Genomic DNA, 21,251 nt, shown 5'->3' on the forward strand with positions numbered 1-21,251 from the left:
GCTAAAAATACCAATAGTTATAGTTATTAAATTACATATAACACTAGTGAACCTGTAAAAGTGTATTAAAAAAAACATAAATTGAACTCTATCATCGAAGATCGTTCTAGATTTCATATTGCAATATTCACCTTGGATTGTTGTTTACGTTCTAAGTTGTAATAACGTTAAATAAAGACCATTTGTTTGTGAACTTTCCAGAAAAAACTTTTGTTTTTTTGTGCATTACTTAAATTTATAACACTCATTTGAATTTTATATAGTCTAAAAGCTAAAGCAGCAACTGAAAATCATGAAAGAAATAAAAGTCTAGCAGAAAACCACAATATTTCCAGAATATGATAGATTAAGTCTAGATCTACACTTAATACCAAATTACCAACTATGAATCACAGAAGAATGTTTATAAGAACCAATTTATTAAAGGCTATGCAACAAATGGTGCAAAGAGTTTGCATAACGTAATAATTTATTCCAATCTCATGAAAAACTAAAACAATGTGAATGCCAAAAAAATCAATCCGTTTTCTTTGTTGTCCTTTTCAATTTCTTCCTAGGTGAACTACGCTTATTGATTTCAAATGGCTGCGAAGCATAATTTCCGAGTTTTGAAGAATCTTCCTTTCATTGATACGCAACACCAAAGAATGATTCAGCTTCTTCTCGTTATCTAAACCCTTTTAGGCAGCAAGGACTTCTTGCTCATATTAAATTCTTTTTTAGGAAAGATATTACCATTCCCAGCAAAGTATTGTTTTAGATTTAAAGTTTGCCAAATTGGGAAGAATATTCTCTTTCCCTAAGCCACTTCTTCAAATAGTAAGAAGTCTTGACAGAATAAATTTATCAGCATTTCCTGAACTTGGAATGGTATTACAAATCGGGCTGCCTAAAATTTATCAGCATTTCCTGCATGGTCTGCCTAAAATTGTAAGAGATCGATTCTGTAATGCATAAATCAAAAGAAAAGAACAAACCATTTATAAGGAGCTCAATTAAATTATCTATACATTTTCTGACAAAATGTTTTTCCTAATAACGTTTTCGGAAACTCCACTTTGATACTCTTCCTACGCTCTGATTTCTTCCCAACCATGGTTTATTCTTACAACTCATTTTTTCTCTTCACATTTGCATTATATATATGTATGTATCGTTCTTTCTCTCATTCATTCACGTACCATTCTTTCTCTCTTTCACTATTACCACATTCCACATTCTTCATTTTTCAAATTAATCTCTCTTAAACTTAGTGATGAAGAAGTCATCATTCTTAATCTTGGTCACGTTATTTATCATCGTCAATGCTAATATTCATCCAAAGTGGAGCCAAGAGCTGTTGAAAGATGAAAAAAACTTGAAGATCTCAAGGTATGACATGATCGTAGCTTTAGATGGTAGTGGTAATTTCACTACTGTCAGGCCTCAAAAAAAAAAAAAAAAAAAAAAAAAAAAAAGATAACGGGGAGGAAGGAACGTGCGCTGCCACAAAGGGACAGCGAACGTTGCTTCCCCCTTTGAAAACAAAACCAAAAGCAAACAAGAAAAGGAAAGAGAAGAAGAGGGGAAGAGGGAAGAGTTTGGGAAGTTAAAAAGGGAAGCTATGGGTCTGCTGGGAGGGGAAAGGATGGCTGCCAAATTTTTGTGAGAGATAAAAATGGATAAAAAAATGAAAAAAAAAAAAAAGAATAAAAAAGAAAAAAAAATAAAAAGAAAAAAAAGATAAAAAAAAAATAAAAAGAAATAAAAAATAAAAAAAAAATGAAAAAAAAAAGAAAAAAAAATTAAAAAGAAAAAAAATGAAAAGAATAAAAGAAAAAAGAGAAAAAAAAATAAAAAAAAAGAAAAAAAAATATAAGTAAAAAAAATGTAAAAAAAAATAAAAAAAAAGAAAAAAATAATAAAAAAAATAAAAAAAAAATAAAATGAAAAAAAATGAAAAAATAGAAAAAAGAAAAAAAAAAGATAAAGAAAAGTAAAGAAGAAATTTAAAAAAAATAAGAAAAAGATAAAAAAAAAAGAGAAAAAAAAAAGAAAAATAAGAAAGAAAAAAAGAAATAATAAAGAAATAAGAAAATAAAAAAAATAAGAAATGAAAGAAAAAAAAAGAAAAAAAAAAAGAAAAAAAAAATATAAGAAAAAAAATACAGCATAAACCATAAAATCAGAAAATCACATTTAATAATATTTCAGTACAGTTTTCCAACTAAAACAAAACAACGCTCAAGGACGAACGTCCTTGAGTACAGTCTTACAATAATAACAAAACAGACGTGCAAAGCCGCACGTCTTCAGAGTTACAAATGAAAAAGCCGAACGTACACGAAACTTGACCGAATGGTTTACACAGCACAAATACCGAACGGTCTATCGGAATAAAATAACAAGACAAGATGGTCGAACAACCACTCTAATACTGGCTACATAACTGGCCGAGCGCCTCACTGCTCGGTCTTCACTTCGACATCAACCAGGTTCTCTTCATTCAGCGCCTCTTCCAAACGCTCGTCTCCCTCTGCTCACATCCACACGGATGATCATTGCAATGACAAGACGGACGTACAAGGACAATAGACAACACAAGGAAACGAAAGGGTAAGCTTACTTAATTTAACTCATGCATCAGTCATACAATTCATTACATAATTTATCACACATCAAGACATTATAACGCATGCACAAAATAAAACTCGACACGACTGACTGTCCGGACTGTATGAATTCTGCGTAGTTACAGGCGTTCGTGCACCCGGGTGGTGTGGTAACTGGCATTCTCATCAGCTGCCACCCGAGGTTAGTACGTCCGTCCAAAGTACCTCTAAGGACGACGACCTCCTGCCATTCCCACGCATGACGTGCGCCTCTACTTGAGGACGATCACTCACGGAATATCAGGATTGAACAGCCAGCATTAACTTCCCACAGTCATACTTTACGAATTTCAACATTTATCTGAGTCATTCCTACCTGGAACGCTCGTTCAATAATCATATTTTCATTTCATCTCGTATACTTTCCAAAATTACTATTCATCAATGAGTCGTCCCTAACTGGAACGCTCGTTCAAAAGTCACAATTTGCTTTCATATCATATATTCTCAACCTTTATAATTTCATATTTATTTTCATCATTTCTTTGTAGACTAAAAAAAACGAACGTTCTGTCCCCAATAAGGCCGAGGACGAACGCTGTCAGCGAGACCCAAAACGACACTCGTTCGAATCAAAGTACGAACGACAGAATTTCAATGACGTACGGGAATACATATTATACTGTTCATTGGACGAACGTTATTACCTTGAGAATCAGTTAATGAACTGACGCTCGTGAATTTTAAATAAATGACCGAACGTGGCAAATCAGAAGTTGGACGTACGCTATTTCAATTAAACCGAACACCATTCAGAGCGAGCGCTCAGTATAAGACTGAACCCCATTTTATGACGAACGCTCGTTTCAAATCGGGGCAATTAGGACGAACGCTCGGTATAGACCGAACACAATTTAGAGCGAGCGCTCAGTGTAAGACCGAGCCTCATTTATAGCGAACCCTCAGTATAAGACCGAGCGTCAATAAGAGCGTACGTTCAGTGTGATATCGAACGCTTCCCAGTACGAACGTCAGGAGTGAGACCGAACGTTAAGTAACTTGAAGTAACAGTGCTTTGCCGAACGCTAAGAGCAAAGCATTTTAGTATGAGGACGTTCGTCCTCGACCAGGATTCTACCCAGATGACAGAATCCTATTTTTCATTATGTTTGCCAAGAAAACCGAACGGTCAGTGACCGTCTCAGTAACGAACGTATCAAATTGTGGAAATGAAAAGGGTAGAAATTTATCAAAGGACACTCAAATACAAACAGTGCTTGGCCGAACGCTCAAGCACAGCATTTTTACAAAAGGACGCTCGTTCTCAACAAGATTTTCATTCAAATGGGAGAATTGAGATTTCAACCATATTACTAAGAAAAACCGAACGGTCAATGACCGTTCAGTACGAACGTACATACTCATGGGAAGATCATTTTCAAATCCAGTTATGTTCCAGTTCATTTCTCATCATACAGTTTCATAGTTTCATTCATTCATGTCATGGTATATTTCACAGTCCTCATCAAATCCATATCATCAAACATTCATTTATTTCATTTCACCACATCAACGAACGTTCATGCATACTAGTCAGAGTAAACATAATACATCATACCCATACAGCCAAATAACGAACGTTCATACCATTCATACATCACGCATTACTTTTATGCAGTAAAATAACGAACGTGCAAATAGCATACATCAAACCAGTTAAATTAAATAAGCTTCCCTTACCCGGAAATGACGAACGTTCGCAGACGCACACAATTACACCTTTCCACTATAAATCCCCCGCTCGTCAACGCTCGTCCAAACCAAGCTACAATGGATGAACGCATGAGCAACGCATAAGCGAACGCTCGTCAGGCTAAGGAAAAACGAACGTTCAAAACAAAGTGGACGAACGTTCAATTCGTCTCAATTTGGACGTACTCTCAAACAGATGGGGATACAAATCCCTTCATGGCATCTTAATTTTCGAGGACGAAAATTTTTGTAGTTGGGGGGAATGTCAGGCCTCAAAAAAAAAAAAAAAAAAAAAAAAAAAAAAAGATAACGGGGAGGAAGGAACGTGCGCTGCCACAAAGGGACAGCGAACGTTGCTTCCCCCTTTGAAAACAAAACCAAAAGCAAACAAGAAAAGGAAAGAGAAGAAGAGGGGAAGAGGGAAGAGTTTGGGAAGTTAAAAAGGGAAGCTATGGGTCTGCTGGGAGGGGAAAGGATTGCTGCCAAATTTTTGTGAGAGAGGAGAAGTTCTTGCTGAAAGTTCTGGGAAAGAGGAGAAGTGGAGAACTTTTGAAGTTTTGGAGGAGATAGACTCAAAGAATTCACAAAGGAAGTCTTCAAGAGGTAAGGAGTGCTAGAATTTTCGTTTTGATTAGTTAATCTCACTGTTTTTGTAGAAATCCAAAAGCTTTAAAGTTAAAAATGGAGGTTTTTTCTGGTTTTCTGGAAAACCTATGATTCTGCAGAATCTGCAGAATCGCGTTCGTCCAATTTGGTTTCAAATTGGACGTTCGTCCAAATTGAGACGAATTGAACGTTCGTCCACTTTGTTTTGAACGTTCGTTTTTCCTTAGCCTGACGAGCGTTCGCTTATGCGTTGCTCATGCGTTCATCCATTGTAGCTTGGTTTGGACGAGCGTTGACGAGCGGGGGATTTATAGTGGAAAGGTGTAATTGTGTGCGTCTGCGAACGTTCGTCATTTCCGGGTAAGGGAAGCTTATTTAATTTAACTGGTTTGATGTATGCTATTTGCACGTTCGTTATTTTACTGCATAAAAGTAATGCGTGATGTATGAATGGTATGAACGTTCGTTATTTGGCTGTATGGGTATGATGTATTATGTTTACTCTGACTAGTATGCATGAACGTTCGTTGATGTGGTGAAATGAAATAAATGAATGTTTGATGATATGGATTTGATGAGGACTGTGAAATATACCATGACATGAATGAATGAAACTATGAAACTGTATGATGAGAAATGAACTGGAACATAACTGGATTTGAAAATGATCTTCCCATGAGTATGTACGTTCGTACTGAACGGTCATTGACCGTTCGGTTTTTCTTAGTAATATGGTTGAAATCTCAATTCTCCCATTTGAATGAAAATCTTGTTGAGAACGAGCGTCCTTTTGTAAAAATGCTGTGCTTGAGCGTTCGGCCAAGCACTGTTTGTATTTGAGTGTCCTTTGATAAATTTCTACCCTTTTCATTTCCACAATTTGATACGTTCGTTACTGAGACGGTCACTGACCGTTCGGTTTTCTTAGCAAACATAATGAAAATAGGATTCTGTCATCTGGGTAGAATCCTGGTCGAGGACGAACGTCCTCATACTAAAATGCTTTGCTCTTAGCGTTCGGCAAAGCACTGTTACTTCAAGTTACTTAACGTTCGGTCTCACTCCTGACGTTCGTACTGGGAAGCGTTCGATATCACACTGAACGTACGCTCTTATTGACGCTCGGTCTTATACTGAGCGTTCGCTATAAATGAGGCTCGGTCTTACACTGAGCGCTCGCTCTAAATTGTGTTCGGTCTTATACCGAGCGTTCGTCCTAATATTGCCCCGATTTGAAACGAGCGTTCGTCATAAAATGGGGCTCAGTCTTATACTGAGCGCTCGCTCTCCTTACCTCTTGAAGACTTCCTTTGTGAATTCTTTGAGTCTATCTCCTCCAAAACTTCAAAAGTTCTCCACTTCTCCTCTTTCCCAGAACTTTCAGCAAGAACTTCTCCTCTCTCACAAAAATTTGGCAGCAATCCTTTCCCCTCCCAGCAGACCCATAGCTTCCCTTTTTAACTTCCCAAACTCTTCCCTCTTCCCCTCTTCTTCTCTTTCCTTTTCTTGTTTGCTTTTGGTTTTGTTTTCAAAGGGGGAAGCAACGTTCGCTGTCCCTTTGTGGCAGCGCACGTTCCTTCCTCCCCGTTATCTTTTGTTTTTTTTTTTTTTTTGTTTTTTTTTTTTTGTTTTTGTTTTTGTTTTTTTTTTTTTTTTTTTTTGAGGCCTGACATTCCCCCAACTACAAAAATTTTCGTCCTCGAAAATTAAGACGTACTCTCAAACAGATGGGGTTCGTCCTAATTGCCCCGATTTGAAACGAGCGTTCGTCATAAAATGGGGTTCAGTCTTATACTGAGCGCTCGCTCTGAATGGTGTTCGGTTTAATTGAAATAGCGTACGTCCAACTTCTGATTTGCCACGTTCGGTCATTTATTTAAAATTCACGAGCGTCAGTTCATTAACTGATTCTCAAGGTAATAACGTTCGTCCAATGAACAGTATAATATGTATTCCCGTACGTCATTGAAATTCTGTCGTTCGTACTTTGATTCGAACGAGTGTCGTTTTGGGTCTCGCTGACAACGTTCGTCCTCGGCCTTATTGGGGACAGAACGTTCGTTTTTTTTAGTCTACAAAGAAATGATGAAAATAAATATGAAATTATAAAGGTTGAGAATATATGATATGAAAGCAAATTGTGACTTTTGAACGAGCGTTCCAGTTAGGGACGACTCATTGATGAATAGTAATTTTGGAAAGTATACGAGATGAAATGAAAATATGATTATTGAACGAGCGTTCCAGGTAGGAATGACTCAGATAAATGTTGAAATTCGTAAAGTATGACTGTGGGAAGTTAATGCTGGCTGTTCAATCCTGATATTCCGTGAGTGATCGTCCTCAAGTAGAGGCGCACGTCATGCGTGGGAATGGCAGGAGGTCGTCGTCCTTAGAGGTACTTTGGACGGACGTACTAACCTCGGGTGGCAGCTGATGAGAATGCCAGTTACCACACCACCCGGGTGCACGAACGCCTGTAACTACGCAGAATTCATACAGTCCGGACAGTCAGTCGTGTCGAGTTTTATTTTGTGCATGCGTTATAATGTCTTGATGTGTGATAAATTATGTAATGAATTGTATGACTGATGCATGAGTTAAATTAAGTAAGCTTACCCTTTCGTTTCCTTGTGTTGTCTATTGTCCTTGTACGTCCGTCTTGTCATTGCAATGATCATCCGTGTGGATGTGAGCAGAGGGAGACGAGCGTTTGGAAGAGGCGCTGAATGAAGAGAACCTGGTTGATGTCGAAGTGAAGACCGAGCAGTGAGGCGCTCGGCCAGTTATGTAGCCAGTATTAGAGTGGTCGTTCGACCATCTTGTCTTGTTATTTTATTCCGATAGACCGTTCGGTATTTGTGCTGTGTAAACCATTCGGTCAAGTTTCGTGTACGTTCGGCTTTTTCATTTGTAACTCTGAAGACGTGCGGCTTTGCACGTCTGTTTTGTTATTATTGTAAGACTGTACTCAAGGACGTTCGTCCTTGAGCGTTGTTTTGTTTTAGTTGGAAAACTGTACTGAAATATTATTAAATGTGATTTTCTGATTTTATGGTTTATGCTGTTACATTTTGTTGAATAATCAATTTTCGAGGGCGAAAATTTTTGTTGTTGGGGAGAATGTAAGACCCAAAAAAAAAATATATATATATATACATAAATATATATTTTAGTAAATTTCAGCATTTTATTAGTAATAATAATTGTAGTGGATAAAAAAATGTAAATTTTGGATATAAAATTATAGTAATTTTAGAAGGAGAGGTTCAAATTTTTGCTTCCCCCTTTGAAAACAAAACCAAAAGCAAACAAGAAAAGGAAAGAGAAGAAGAGGGGAAGAGGGAAGAGTTTGGGAAGTTAAAAAGGGAAGCTATGGGTCTGCTGGGAGGGGAAAGGATTGCTGCCAAATTTTTGTGAGAGAGGAGAAGTTCTTGCTGAAAGTTCTGGGAAAGAGGAGAAGTGGAGAACTTTTGAAGTTTTGGAGGAGATAGACTCAAAGAATTCACAAAGGAAGTCTTCAAGAGGTAAGGAGTGCTAGAATTTTCGTTTTGATTAGTTAATCTCACTGTTTTTGTAGAAATCCAAAAGCTTTAAAGTTAAAAATGGAGGTTTTTCTGGTTTTCTGGAAAACCTATGATTCTGCAGAATCTGCAGAATCGCGTTCGTCCAATTTGGTTTCAAATTGGACGTTCGTCCAAATTGAGACGAATTGAACGTTCGTCCACTTTGTTTTGAACGTTCGTTTTTCCTTAGCCTGACGAGCGTTCGCTTATGCGTTGCTCATGCGTTCATCCATTGTAGCTTGGTTTGGACGAGCGTTGACGAGCGGGGGATTTATAGTGGAAAGGTGTAATTGTGTGCGTCTGCGAACGTTCGTCATTTCCGGGTAAGGGAAGCTTATTTAATTTAACTGGTTTGATGTATGCTATTTGCACGTTCGTTATTTTACTGCATAAAAGTAATGCGTGATGTATGAATGGTATGAACGTTCGTTATTTGGCTGTATGGGTATAATGTATTATGTTTACTCTGACTAGTATGCATGAACGTTCGTTGATGTGGTGAAATGAAATAAATGAATGTTTGATGATATGGATTTGATGAGGACTGTGAAATATACCATGACATGAATGAATGAAACTATGAAACTGTATGATGAGAAATGAACTGGAACATAACTGGATTTGAAAATGATCTTCCCATGAGTATGTACGTTCGTACTGAACGGTCATTGACCGTTCGGTTTTTCTTAGTAATATGGTTGAAATCTCAATTCTCCCATTTGAATGAAAATCTTGTTGAGAACGAGCGTCCTTTTGTAAAAATGCTGTGCTTGAGCGTTCGGCCAAGCACTGTTTGTATTTGAGTGTCCTTTGATAAATTTCTACCCTTTTCATTTCCACAATTTGATACGTTCGTTACTGAGACGGTCACTGACCGTTCGGTTTTCTTAGCAAACATAATGAAAAATAGGATTCTGTCATCTGGGTAGAATCCTGGTCGAGGACGAACGTCCTCATACTAAAATGCTTTGCTCTTAGCGTTCGGCAAAGCACTGTTACTTCAAGTTACTTAACGTTCGGTCTCACTCCTGACGTTCGTACTGGGAAGCGTTCGATATCACACTGAACGTACGCTCTTATTGACGCTCGGTCTTATACTGAGGGTTCGCTATAAATGAGGCTCGGTCTTACACTGAGCGCTCGCTCTAAATTGTGTTCGGTCTATACCGAGCGTTCGTCCTAATTGCCCCGATTTGAAACGAGCGTTCGTCATAAAATGGGGTTCAGTCTTATACTGAGCGCTCGCTCTGAATGGTGTTCGGTTTAATTGAAATAGCGTACGTCCAACTTCTGATTTGCCACGTTCGGTCATTTATTTAAAATTCACGAGCGTCAGTTCATTAACTGATTCTCAAGGTAATAACGTTCGTCCAATGAACAGTATAATATGTATTCCCGTACGTCATTGAAATTCTGTCGTTCGTACTTTGATTCGAACGAGTGTCGTTTTGGGTCTCGCTGACAGCGTTCGTCCTCGGCCTTATTGGGGACAGAACGTTCGTTTTTTTTAGTCTACAAAGAAATGATGAAAATAAATATGAAATTATAAAGGTTGAGAATATATGATATGAAAGCAAATTGTGACTTTTGAACGAGCGTTCCAGTTAGGGACGACTCATTGATGAATAGTAATTTTGGAAAGTATACGAGATGAAATGAAAATATGATTATTGAACGAGCGTTCCAGGTAGGAATGACTCAGATAAATGTTGAAATTCGTAAAGTATGACTGTGGGAAGTTAATGCTGGCTGTTCAATCCTGATATTCCGTGAGTGATCGTCCTCAAGTAGAGGCGCACGTCATGCGTGGGAATGGCAGGAGGTCGTCGTCCTTAGAGGTACTTTGGACGGACGTACTAACCTCGGGTGGCAGCTGATGAGAATGCCAGTTACCACACCACCCGGGTGCACGAACGCCTGTAACTACGCAGAATTCATACAGTCCGGACAGTCAGTCGTGTCGAGTTTTATTTTGTGCATGCGTTATAATGTCTTGATGTGTGATAAATTATGTAATGAATTGTATGACTGATGCATGAGTTAAATTAAGTAAGCTTACCCTTTCGTTTCCTTGTGTTGTCTATTGTCCTTGTACGTCCGTCTTGTCATTGCAATGATCATCCGTGTGGATGTGAGCAGAGGGAGACGAGCGTTTGGAAGAGGCGCTGAATGAAGAGAACCTGGTTGATGTCGAAGTGAAGACCGAGCAGTGAGGCGCTCGGCCAGTTATGTAGCCAGTATTAGAGTGGTCGTTCGACCATCTTGTCTTGTTATTTTATTCCGATAGACCGTTCGGTATTTGTGCTGTGTAAACCATTCGGTCAAGTTTCGTGTACGTTCGGCTTTTTCATTTGTAACTCTGAAGACGTGCGGCTTTGCACGTCTGTTTTGTTATTATTGTAAGACTGTACTCAAGGACGTTCGTCCTTGAGCGTTGTTTTGTTTTAGTTGGAAAACTGTACTGAAATATTATTAAATGTGATTTTCTGATTTTATGGTTTATGTTGTATTTTTGGGATGTCACATTAGTGGTATCAGAGCAGTTTTGTTCTTTTAAGGACACTGTAGGTTATGAGTACACTGTGTTTTTGCTGTGTGCTTAAATTGCGTTTAATGAGTTATTTTCGACTCTTTGAACAGGACTAACGTTCGTTCTTTTCTCCGTTCCAAAGAGTCAATGGCACCTAGACTTCCTCCTCCTCCACCACAGACCAATGAACATGATGTGCCCAACAACACCAGATTGTTGGAATCGGTGATCGAAAGGCTACAAGAGCAGAATGTTGTTCTGATGCAGCAAAACGCGACTAATTCACAAAATCTCGAAGCTGCTCGCACTAATTCTGAAGCGACCCAAAGGCAACTGATGGAGATTCTTGCAGCTACTAGGGGTACGCCAGGAGCATCTGCTTCAAACACTACTCATCAGGCTGAGTGGAGTTTGGAAAATTTCTTGCAGCATCGTCCTGCAAAGTTTGATGGGAAATGCCTTCCTGACGAAGCTGATCAGTGGATAAGGGACATGGAGCAGATCTACAATGCCAAGCGATGTCCAGAAGACAACAGGTTAGCGTATACTGAGCATCTGCTGACTGGGGAGGCAAGTCACTGGTGGACAAGCGTTAAGATGATACTAACAGAAGCTGAAAGCCTTATTTCCTGGGAAGTGTTCAAGGAAAAATTTTATGAGGAGTATTTCCCGGACAGTGTCCGTTTCGGCAAAGAAGTGGAGTTTCTCCAGTTGGTGCAGGGCAATATATCTGTTTCTGAGTACACTAACAGGTTCAAGCACTTGGTCCGTTTCAATACCATGGCTACCAGTGAAGTGTGGCAGTGCCGGAAGTTCGAAAATGGGCTGAGAAGTGATCTAAAGGTACTAATCTCCAGCCTTTGCATTAAGTCTTTTCCTGCCATGGTTGAGAGAGCAAAAGTGTTAGAAAAAAATGTGGCTGAAGTAGAACGACTGAAGAAACAACAACAACCAACTAGAGGGCCAATCATGTCCAGGCCTAATCTGAATCGGAATAGGTTGCCATATGCTCGCCCAGCACAACCATCTAATTCCCAGGCTATGGTTGTTGGTGGCCAGTCTGGACAGCACGGATCAGTCAAGTGTTTCCAATGCGGAGGACCACACTACCGGTCGTCTTGCCCTCAGTTATTGGGAGTAAAGTCCTGCACTCGTTGTGGAAGAAATGGTCATATAGAACGTGAGTGTAGAATGGGCGGACGAGCGGCAATGAGGCCGCTAAATGCTGGGAGGATGCAACAGGATCGGGGTGGACGAGCACAAGCTGTCGGTCGAGTGTATGCGATCACGGGCGCCGAAGCTGCCAGCTCAGGTACGCTCATCACCAGTACTTGTTTGCTGTTTGGAATGCCTGTTTGTGTATTGTATGATTCGGGGGCAACGCACTCCTTCATTTCGAAGGCGTGTGTTGAGAAATTGGGATTAGCCGAACGCGAGATGCAGTTCGACTTGGTAGTATCAACCCCAGCGGCTGGTGAGGTTAGGACGTCTACTGTATGTGTTAAGTGTCCTATAGAGGTTGAGGGGCGAAATTACAAAGTGAATCTCATTTGTCTACCCTTGAAAGATTTAGAAGTAATCTTAGGAATGGATTGGCTGGCTGCCAATCGCATTCTCATAGATTGCGGTGCAAAGGAATTGGTGTTTCCAGACGAGTATGAAGTGGATCTATCTGTGACGCTCGGTCAATTGAAAGAAGACATCGGGGATGGTGCCAGTTGTTTTCTGATCATGATGCATTCAGACGAACGAATTGAAGATTTGAATCATGAGCGACCGTCTAGTAAATCGAATGGAGGACGATCAGTCGTGGATGAATTCCCTGATGTATTTCCCGATGAAGTGCCTGGATTACCTCCTCCACGCGAGGTAGAATTTACTATCGACTTAGTGTCGAATGCTGGATCTATCTCTATTGCACCTTATCGGATGTCGTCAGCAGAGTTAGCTGAACTCAAGGAACAGATTGAAGAGTTAATGGATAAGCAGTTTATCAGACCTAGCGCATCACCTTGGGGAGCGCCAGTACTCTTAGTGAAGAAGAAGGATGACAGTTCTCGTCTCTGCATAGATTACAGGCAATTAAACAAACTGACTATCAAGAACAAGTACCCTTTGCCTCGGATAGACGACCTGCTAGATCAATTACATGGCGCGGTCATATTTTCAAAGATTGATTTACGGTCGGGATATCATCAGATTCGGGTGAAGGAAGAAGACATCCAGAAGACAGCCTTCCGATCTCGATACGGACACTACGAGTATGTAGTAATGTCGTTCGGTGTGACAAACGCCCCAGCAATATTTATGGACTACATGAATCGTATCTTCAGACCGTATCTAGACAAGTTCGTAGTCGTCTTCATTGATGACATTCTTGTCTATTCCAAAAGCTATGAAGAGCATGAAGATCACTTGAGGATCGTTCTAGGTGTGCTAAGAGAAAAGGAGTTATATGCCAAATTCTCTAAATGTGAATTCTGGATGAAGGAAGTACCATTCTTGGGACATGTGGTTTCAGCTGAAGGAATCTCAGTAGATCCGGCTAAAGTAAGAGCAGTACTGGAATGGGAGAGTCCACGCTCAGTTACCGAGGTTCGTAGTTTTGTGGGACTCGCGGGGTACTATAGACGGTTCATTGAAGGATTTTCCAAAATAGTAGCTCCGCTTACTCAGCTGACCAGAAAGGATCAACCGTTCGCTTGGACCGATCGGTGTGAAAGAAGTTTCCAAGAATTGAAGAATAAGTTAACAAGCGCCCCAGTACTGGTCATACCTGACACGGCTAAACCCTTCGTGGTATATTGTGACGCGTCTCATCAGGGTTTGGGCTGTGTACTCATGCAAGAAAAGAGGGTGGTTGCTTACGCCTCTCGGCAACTGAAGGTTCACGAGAGGAACTACCCAACTCACGACCTGGAATTAGCAGCGGTCGTCTTTGCTTTGAAGATTTGGAGGCACTACTTGTATGGATCAACTTTCCAAGTGTTCAGTGATCATAAGAGTCTCAAGTACCTTTTTGATCAAAAGGAGTTGAATATGAGACAGAGACGTTGGCTGGAGTTCTTGAAGGACTATGACTTTGAACTACTTTACCATCCGGGAAAAGCAAATGTTGTAGCAGACGCTTTAAGCAGAAAGGTAGTTCACGTCTCCTCCATGATGGTCCGAGAGTTAAGTTTGGTAGAGAGCTTTAGAGATCTAAGGTTACAGTTCGACTTGGAACCGAATGTTATTAAATGCTGTACTCTTAGAATCTCCAGTGACGTATTTGACCGGATCAGAATGAAGCAGCGAGAAGACGAAGAGTTGGTGAAGATCTTGAACGCACTCGGTACAGATCAGGCCAAGGAGTTCAACACGGGAACAGACGGTTGTCTACGATACATGGGTAGGACGTGCATTCCGAATGATGGTGAGTTAAAAAGGATGATTCTTGAGGAAGGACACCACAGTCGTCTTAGCATACACCCTGGTATGACTAAGATGTATCAGGACCTCAGGAAGTCGTTCTGGTGGCCGGGAATGAAGAGTGATGTCGCACGTTTTGTGGCATCATGCTTAACGTGTCAACGAGCCAAGGCTGAACATCAAAGGCCAGGCGGTCTACTTCAGCAGTTAGAGATTCCGGAATGGAAGTGGGACGGCATTGCGATGGACTTCGTGACCCACTTACCTCGAACTGTCAGGAATCATGATTCCGTGTGGGTAATTGTGGATCGACTAACGAAGAGTGCTCATTTCCTAGCAGTCAATCTGAAGATGTCCATGACGAACCTGGCTAAGCTTTACATTAAGGAAATTGTTCGTCTACATGGAGTTCCGTCTAGCATTGTTTCAGACCGAGACACGAGATTTACTTCTCGGTTCTGGCGATCATTACAAAGTGAGCTCGGTAGTAAACTCCATATGAGTTCGGCCTATCATCCTCAGACGGACGGTCAGTCCGAGAGGACCATCCAGACGCTTGAAGACTTATTGAGGACGTGTGTTCTAGATCACATGGGCGTTTGGGATGAAGTCTTACCTTTGGTAGAGTTCACCTACAACAATAGTTTCCAAGCCAGCATAGGAATGGCTCCCTTTGAAGCTCTGTACGGTAGGAAATGCCAAACGCCATTGTGTTGGTTTCAGGAAGGGGAAAAAGTGTTAACAGGACCAGAGCTCATTCAGCAGACGACTGAGAAGGTGAAGTTGATTCAAGAAAGGCTGAAGACGTCCAAGAGTCGACAGAAATCCTACGCTGACAAGAGGAGAAGACCCTTGGAGTTCGATGCAGGAGATCATGTTTTCCTTAGACTGCATCCGACCACGGGAGTTGGGAGAGCCATTCGACCCAAGAAGTTGTCTCCCAAATTCATCGGACCTTATCAGATCTTGAGGAAGATCGGGCCAGTTGCGTACGAGTTATCTTTGCCGCCTCAGTTATCAAACTTGCATCCAGTCTTCCACGTTTCTCAACTTCGGAAGTACGTATCCGACCCTTCTCACATATTAGAGTTAGAAGATATTCGTCTTCGTCAAGATCGTACATTGGAGATGCAGCCGGTACGCATTGAAGATAGCAACACCAAGTACTACAAGAGGAAAGCTGTCAGATTGGTGAAAGTTGTCTGGGATGAAAAGACGGGCGACTCTACATGGGAAGTGGAAGATGCCATGAAGGATTTGTATCCCCATCTGTTTGAGAGTACGTCTTAATTTTCGAGGACGAAAATTTTTGTAGTTGGGGGGAATGTCAGGCCTCAAAAAAAAAAAAAAAAAAAAAAAAAAAAAAAAAAAAAAGATAACGGGGAGGAAGGAACGTGCGCTGCCACAAAGGGACAGCGAACGTTGCTTCCCCCTTTGAAAACAAAACCAAAAGCAAACAAGAAAAGGAAAGAGAAGAAGAGGGGAAGAGGGAAGAGTTTGGGAAGTTAAAAAGGGAAGCTATGGGTCTGCTGGGAGGGGAAAGGATTGCTGCCAAATTTTTGTGAGAGAGGAGAAGTTCTTGCTGAAAGTTCTGGGAAAGAGGAGAAGTGGAGAACTTTTGAAGTTTTGGAGGAGATAGACTCAAAGAATTCACAAAGGAAGTCTTCAAGAGGTAAGGAGTGCTAGAATTTTCGTTTTGATTAGTTAATCTCACTGTTTTTGTAGAAATCCAAAAGCTTTAAAGTTAAAAATGGAGGTTTTTCTGGTTTTCTGGAAAACCTATGATTCTGCAGAATCTGCAGAATCGCGTTCGTCCAATTTGGTTTCAAATTGGACGTTCGTCCAAATTGAGACGAATTGAACGTTCGTCCACTTTGTTTTGAACGTTCGTTTTTCCTTAGCCTGACGAGCGTTCGCTTATGCGTTGCTCATGCGTTCATCCATTGTAGCTTGGTTTGGACGAGCGTTGACGAGCGGGGGATTTATAGTGGAAAGGTGTAATTGTGTGCGTCTGCGAACGTTCGTCATTTCCGGGTAAGGGAAGCTTATTTAATTTAACTGGTTTGATGTATGCTATTTGCACGTTCGTTATTTTACTGCATAAAAGTAATGCGTGATGTATGAATGGTATGAACGTTCGTTATTTGGCTGTATGGGTATGATGTATTATGTTTACTCTGACTAGTATGCATGAACGTTCGTTGATGTGGTGAAATGAAATAAATGAATGTTTGATGATATGGATTTGATGAGGACTGTGAAATATACCATGACATGAATGAATGAAACTATGAAACTGTATGATGAGAAATGAACTGGAACATAACTGGATTTGAAAATGATCTTCCCATGAGTATGTACGTTCGTACTGAACGGTCATTGACCGTTCGGTTTTTCTTAGTAATATGGTTGAAATCTCAATTCTCCCATTTGAATGAAAATCTTGTTGAGAACGAGCGTCCTTTTGTAAAAATGCTGTGCTTGAGCGTTCGGCCAAGCACTGTTTGTATTTGAGTGTCCTTTGATAAATTTCTACCCTTTTCATTTCCACAATTTGATACGTTCGTTACTGAGACGGTCACTGACCGTTCGGTTTTCTTGGCAAACATAATGAAAAATAGGATTCTGTCATCTGGGTAGAATCCTGGTCGAGGACGAACGTCCTCATACTAAAATGCTTTGCTCTTAGCGTTCGGCAAAGCACTGTTACTTCAAGTTACTTAACGTTCGGTCTCACTCCTGACGTTCGTACTGGGAAGCGTTCGATATCACACTGAACGTACGCTCTTATTGACGCTCGGTCTTATACTGAGGGTTCGCTATAAATGAGGCTCGGTCTTACACTGAGCGCTCGCTCTAAATTGTGTTCGGTCTATACCGAGCGTTCGTCCTAATTGCCCCGATTTGAAACGAGCGTTCGTCATAAAATGGGGTTCAGTCTTATACTGAGCGCTCGCTCTGAATGGTGTTCGGTTTAATTGAAATAGCGTACGTCCAACTTCTGATTTGCCACGTTCGGTCATTTATTTAAAATTCACGAGCGTCAGTTCATTAACTGATTCTCAAGGTAATAACGTTCGTCCAATGAACAGTATAATATGTATTCCCGTACGTCATTGAAATTCTGTCGTTCGTACTTTGATTCGAACGAGTGTCGTTTTGGGTCTCGCTGACAGCGTTCGTCCTCGGCCTTATTGGGGACAGAACGTTCGTTTTTTTTAGTCTACAAAGAAATGATGAAAATAAATATGAAATTATAAAGGTTGAGAATATATGATATGAAAGCAAATTGTGACTTTTGAACGAGCGTTCCAGTTAGGGACGACTCATTGATGAATAGTAATTTTGGAAAGTATACGAGATGAAATGAAAATATGATTATTGAACGAGCGTTCCAGGTAGGAATGACTCAGATAAATGTTGAAATTCGTAAAGTATGACTGTGGGAAGTTAATGCTGGCTGTTCAATCCTGATATTCCGTGAGTGATCGTCCTCAAGTAGAGGCGCACGTCATGCGTGGGAATGGCAGGAGGTCGTCGTCCTTAGAGGTACTTTGGACGGACGTACTAACCTCGGGTGGCAGCTGATGAGAATGCCAGTTACCACACCACCCGGGTGCACGAACGCCTGTAACTACGCAGAATTCATACAGTCCGGACAGTCAGTCGTGTCGAGTTTTATTTTGTGCATGCGTTATAATGTCTTGATGTGTGATAAATTATGTAATGAATTGTATGACTGATGCATGAGTTAAATTAAGTAAGCTTACCCTTTCGTTTCCTTGTGTTGTCTATTGTCCTTGTACGTCCGTCTTGTCATTGCAATGATCATCCGTGTGGATGTGAGCAGAGGGAGACGAGCGTTTGGAAGAGGCGCTGAATGAAGAGAACCTGGTTGATGTCGAAGTGAAGACCGAGCAGTGAGGCGCTCGGCCAGTTATGTAGCCAGTATTAGAGTGGTCGTTCGACCATCTTGTCTTGTTATTTTATTCCGATAGACCGTTCGGTATTTGTGCTGTGTAAACCATTCGGTCAAGTTTCGTGTACGTTCGGCTTTTTCATTTGTAACTCTGAAGACGTGCGGCTTTGCACGTCTGTTTTGTTATTATTGTAAGACTGTACTCAAGGACGTTCGTCCTTGAGTGTTGTTTTGTTTTAGTTGGAAAACTGTACTGAAATATTATTAAATGTGATTTTCTGATTTTATGGTTTATGCTGTATTTTTGGGATGTCACAACTACCATTTCTAAAGCCATAGAAGCTACTCCTGTGTTGAGTTCCAGGAGAATTATCATAAAAATAAAAAAAGGTACATACAAAGAGAATCTGATATTTCCTGGGAACAAGACTAATATCTTTTTGGTTGGAGATGGAAGAGGAATAACTGTTATTACCGGAACCAAAAGCGCGGTTGCTGGTTTCAATACCTTGGACACTGCAACTGTTGGTGAGTTTATATGTCTACTTATATCTCTCGTTTTAATTTATTTAAATGTGACTTAAATATGTTTCTAGAAAGAAAATAAACAATTTTAAAAGTAATATTGTTTTGGTGGTGCAGTTGTTGAAAGTACATATTTTCTAGCGAGTAACATTACTTTCGAGAATACAGCAGGACCTTCAAACCACCAAGCCGTTGCCCTAGCGATAACAGGGATTTTTTCTGCATTTTACAACTGTGAGGTGTTGGGATATCAAGACACTCTATATGCTATGCAAGATACACATTTTTTTGTGAAGTGTCTTATTGAAGGTACGGTAGATTTTATTTTTGGGGACACGGCACAAGTGGTATTACAAGACTGTGATATGCAAGTGAGAATTCCTCTCACAGGCCAGTCGAACATCATAACTGCTCAAGGAAGAACAAATAACAACTATGGTGGAATTGTACTCCAAAACTGTACGATTGGTGCTACTCACGAGTTTGAAGGCGTGAAAAAGAAATTCAAAACATATTTAGGGAGACCATGGAAGAATTACTCAAGAACTATTATCATGGAAAGTTATATGAGTGATATAATTGACCCAGCTGGCTGGACAGAGTGGGAGGGCACTACTTTTGGTCTTAACACTCTATTCTATAGAGAGTATAATAACTTTGGACCGGGTGCTCAAACCTCTAATAGAGTCACATGGAAGGGATTCAAAGTGATCACTGATGCTGTTGAGGCCGAGCCTTTTACTGCGAGAAACTTCATTAATGGCTCCCAATGGTTAAATTCTACAGGATTTCCTTATAAACTAGACTTGTAAATTATATATATATATATATATATATATATATATATATATATATATATATATATATATATATAAAAGGACTTAGTAAAATAAATCTATGTAAACAGTGGTTTAACCTTATAAGTTTGATATTGATGTTTTTTTTTGTATTTTAAATTTCTCCTGCTTTTGTTGAAACAAAGTATATGAAAATTCAAGTGTAATCTTCCCCATATGATCACCAGTTCTAGGTTGGCAAAAACTCATCCAATATGAAATTTCTTAGTGAGACATATCCATGCATGCATTCACGAAAAAAACGTGTTTTCCGGTTGTAGTCATCATTAAAAGGAATTTTCATGATTCGTTTACCTTTTTAATTATTTTTTTATAAAAATGAACTAAATAAAATTGAAAGAAAAAAATAATATCAAACTCTCAAGGTTTAATGGATTATTGATGTGGATGGAAATAAATAATTAATAAATTATTCAAATTGATAAATTAGTTACTAATATTAAATATAATAACTATGAATTATTTGACTTTTAAAATTTAATTATGATTAAAATAAATAAATAATAATTTTTATTGGAATGTATAATTCAAAATATAATTTTGAATTTAGAAATAATTTAAATATTTATTAATTATATCCATAAATGTGAAACAGTCATCTGGCCAAATCTATATGGTGCAAGAAGAAAATAGTATTCTAAATTAGGTCAACACAAACGATTCATTCACAAGATAATTGTGTAAATGTATTAGTTTTAGGTGCATCCAATCACTCTTAAACTAAATTTATACATATTTTTTTACCAAAAACTTTATTAAAGTCATGCAAAAATACCTTTCACAAAAAATATCAAGGTTATACTATAGTTAGTGTAAAATTTTGTCTATAGTTAGTGTAAAATTTTGTCTGTCTCATTAAAAGTATTTTACATATTATTTGGTAAGAAGGATATTTTACATTTTTTATAAAGTACAATGAATTAAAGACAAAAATATATTTAACTATAATTTTAATATTGTTAATTAAAACTATTTGATGTATAAAAAGGAACTGTTAACGCGTGAGATGTACAATTACTTTTTAAAGAATATGCAAATGAATTATATGTACTGTACAAATTTCAAGAGCCATCCGTTATATTTTACATATTTAATAAACTTATATGCAGTGTGTCGTACTCTTAACTTTTCATTTCAAACAAATATTAATTAATATAGCCTAACAAGAGTAACAATTTTCAATTTTGGGGCACAGAAAACTTTAGTAGTTCATAATGCCTTTGTACCATAAGAAGAACAATGATACTTTAACAACAGAATTTGACAATATTTTGACACGAAACACGTGTCAAAACGTGAGTGGTACAAGTAAAAATTAATTTTTAAAAAGAATAATGATGTGGAAACAGATTTGGGAACAGGGTTTTAAATTTTGGGGGTTCATTTTCATAATTCATATTTTGAATATGAGGCTTGGTTAGAGAGAGGACCGAAGCTGAGAGAGAGAGTGCGAAACGTAGAGAGAGTCCCCTCTTCCCTCCACCCAACCACCCA

The 21,251-nt window shown here is 39.3% G+C and overlaps 4 long non-coding RNA genes and 1 pseudogene across 4 annotated transcripts; 4 read left to right on the forward strand and 1 right to left on the reverse strand.

Annotated features, from left to right (window-relative positions):
* Positions 1-1,255: 1,255 nt before the first annotated feature.
* Positions 1,256-19,712, forward strand: LOC148198691 (pectinesterase pseudogene; annotated as a pseudogene).
* LOC148198692 (uncharacterized) lies at positions 2,424-6,574 on the reverse strand. The gene is made up of 3 exons (XR_015786662.1): positions 6,244-6,574; positions 4,332-4,416; positions 2,424-2,515 (listed from the first exon to the last, which is right to left on the reverse strand). It is a non-coding gene; the product is annotated as an uncharacterized LOC148198692 (long non-coding RNA).
* Positions 4,600-8,003, forward strand: LOC148198693 (uncharacterized). Its single transcript, XR_015786661.1, has 3 exons — positions 4,600-4,946; positions 5,225-5,309; positions 7,649-8,003. It is a non-coding gene; the product is annotated as an uncharacterized LOC148198693 (long non-coding RNA).
* Positions 8,240-11,009, forward strand: LOC148198694 (uncharacterized). The gene is made up of 3 exons (XR_015779899.1): positions 8,240-8,476; positions 8,754-8,838; positions 10,655-11,009. It is a non-coding gene; the product is annotated as an uncharacterized LOC148198694 (long non-coding RNA).
* LOC148198695 (uncharacterized) lies at positions 15,277-18,569 on the forward strand. The gene is made up of 3 exons (XR_015786715.1): positions 15,277-16,128; positions 16,406-16,490; positions 18,307-18,569. It is a non-coding gene; the product is annotated as an uncharacterized LOC148198695 (long non-coding RNA).
* Positions 19,713-21,251: the final 1,539 nt, after the last annotated feature.

This window comes from Vigna umbellata, chromosome 5 (assembly GCF_029865625.1).
Source record: "Vigna umbellata cultivar VRB3 chromosome 5, Vumbellata_1.0, whole genome shotgun sequence".
NCBI classification, from domain to species: Eukaryota; Viridiplantae; Streptophyta; class Magnoliopsida; order Fabales; family Fabaceae; genus Vigna; species Vigna umbellata.